A 2,962-nucleotide genomic window follows, 5' to 3' on the forward strand; every position below is an offset into this window, starting at 1 on the left:
AGGTTAAGGGACAACGTGGGTTAGGTTAAGGGACAACGTGGGTTAGGTTAAGGGACAACGTGGGTTAGGTTAAGGGACAACGTGGGTTAGGTTAAGGGACAACGTGGGTTAGGTTAAGGGACAACGTGGGTTAGGTTAAGGGACAACGTGGGTTAGGTTAAGGGACAACGTGGGTTAGGTTAAGGGACAACGTGGGTTAGGTTAAGGGACAACGTGGGTTAGGTTAAGGGACAACGTGGGTTAGGTTAAGGGACAACGTGGGTTAGGTTAAGGGACAACGTGGGTTAGGTTAAGGGACAACGTGGGTTAGGTTAAGGGACAACGTGGGTTAGGTTAAGGGACAACGTGGGTTAGGTTAAGGGACAACGTGGGTTAGGTTAAGGGACAACGTGGGTTAGGTTAAGGGACAACGTGGGTTAGGTTAAGGGACAACGTGGGTTAGGTTAAGGGACAACGTGGGTTAGGTTAAGGGACAACTTGAGTTAGGTTAAGGGACAACTTGAGTTAGGTTAAGGGACAACTTGAGTTAGGTTAAGGGACAACTTGAGTTAGGTTAAGGGACAACTTGAGTTAGGTTAAGGGACAACTTGAGTTAGGTTAAGGGACAACTTGAGTTAGGTTAAGGGACAACTTGAGTTAGGTTAAGGGACAACTTGAGTTAGGTTAAGGGACAACTTGAGTTAGGTTAAGGGACAACTTGAGTTAGGTTAAGGGACAACTTGAGTTAGGTTAAGGGACAACTTGAGTTAGGTTAAGGGACAACTTGAGTTAGGTTAAGGGACAACTTGAGTTAGGTTAAGGGACAACTTGAGTTAGGTTAAGGGACAACTTGAGTTAGGTTAAGGGACAACTTGAGTTAGGTTAAGGGACAACTTGAGTTAGGTTAAGGGACAACTTGAGTTAGGTTAAGGACAACTTGAGTTAGGTTAAGGGATAATGTGGTACAACCACAGTTAGGTTAAGGGATAATGTGGTACAACCACAGTTAGGTTAAGGGATAATGTGGTACAACCACAGTTAGGTTAAGGGATAATGTGGTACAACCACAGTTAGGTTAAGGGATAATGTGGTACAACCACAGTTAGGTTAAGGGATAATGTGGTACAACCACAGTTAGGTTAAGGGATAATGTGGTACAACCACAGTTAGGTTAAGGGATAATGTGGTACAACCACAGTTAGGTTAAGGGATAATGTGGTACAACCACAGTTAGGTTAAGGGATAATGTGGTACAACCACAGTTAGGTTAAGGGATAATGTGGTACAACCACAGTTAGGTTAAGGGATAATGTGGTACAACCACAGTTAGGTTAAGGGATAATGTGGTACAACCACAGTTAGGTTAAGGGATAATGTGGTACAACCACAGTTAGGTTAAGGGATAATGTGGTACAACCACAGTTAGGTTAAGGGATAATGTGGTACAACCACAGTTAGGTTAAGGGATAATGTGGTACAACCACAGTTAGGTTAAGCGATAATGTGGTACAACCACAGTTAGGTTAAGCGATAATGTGGTACAACCACAGTTAGGTTAAGCGATAATGTGGTACAACCACAGTTAGGTTAAGCGATAATGTGGTACAACCACAGTTAGGTTAAGCGATAATGTGGTACAACCACAGTTAGGTTAAGCGATAATGTGGTACAACCACAGTTAGGTTAAGCGATAATGTGGTACAACCACAGTTAGGTTAAGCGATAATGTGGTACAACCACAGTTAGGTTAAGCGATAATGTGGTACAACCACAGTTAGGTTAAGCGATAATGTGGTACAGCCACAGTTAGGTTAAGCGATAATGTGGTACAGCCACAGTTAGGTTAAGCGATAAAGTTGGTTAAATTTGGTATTGTGTGGGAAGGGTGCAGAGAGAGAGGGGGGGGGTGGATAGTGGTGGCAGTACGCGGATGCCTGAGTCACCGTCAGATACGTCACGTCGGTTCGATGCTTGTAGCAAGAGGCTGGCGGATGTGTGTCTCTCACTTCTGCAATTTTTCATGTGGTATAACACGAGGGCGGGGGATGATATTTGGTGCCCCTCTGTGTAGGATGTGTGTTGGTGGTGTTGATTTATCTGAGCAATGGTAGTTGTCGGAGGAGTGGGGTATTGTGCTTTTATAGGTGGACCTACTGCTCTGGTTATCATAGTGTCGACGGTGCAATGTGGCAGAGAGGATGCACTCGACATTGTCGCATTCCAGATGTTTACGTATTGTGTGTCTCCGTTGCAGGCCGAGAGTGGTGCATGTTCGAGTGTCTGGCTGACGTGCGATTCACGTTGTGTGCCCAGTCTTACAGCACGTATAGGGACATTCGCATAAATCATCTATATGTGGCCTTGCATCATTTACTAAGCAGTGCCGTGAGACGACCGAACTATTAGGAAAGTACTGATGTACCGCATAATGTTTACCTTCCACCACACGGCGAGTATCGACTCTGCCCAGCGTTGCCACCGCAGGCAGCGGTCACCGTCACCATTGTGCGGCGGAACGGAACATCTATATCCTCAGAGGGGCACTCTTTGCCGCCGGGCGTCAGGTCTCGCGGCCTGCCGGCCAGCGGCCACGACGAACTTACCGCATGTATAGGGACAGCGGGAATTTGGCATACTTGATATAACTCTTCATGAGACGCAAGATATAGGGGTGGATTGCAACTTACGACTGCGAGAAAAGTCCGCCGTTCATCCGCCGGAGTTGCGATTTCGGCGGGGCACGTACGGTCGCGGGTGGAGCACTTGGTGCGGCGTACGCACCCGGGTTGCGGCTCCTGCGCTGGAGGGGGGTGCAGGTTTTGTGTGGGTGGGCTCGGCAAATGAGCACTGTGGGCCCCATACATGGCTTAGTCCGCGTGGCCTCCCCCAGGTGGCGGTACCGTCGTTGCACCACGTCATGTCGCGGGGCACCTACAGATGGCGCACGTACTGTTGGCATTGCACGTGCTTCCGTCCTATCTTC

This window comes from Schistocerca gregaria, unplaced genomic scaffold (assembly GCF_023897955.1).
Source record: "Schistocerca gregaria isolate iqSchGreg1 unplaced genomic scaffold, iqSchGreg1.2 ptg001596l, whole genome shotgun sequence".
NCBI classification, from domain to species: domain Eukaryota; kingdom Metazoa; phylum Arthropoda; class Insecta; order Orthoptera; family Acrididae; genus Schistocerca; species Schistocerca gregaria.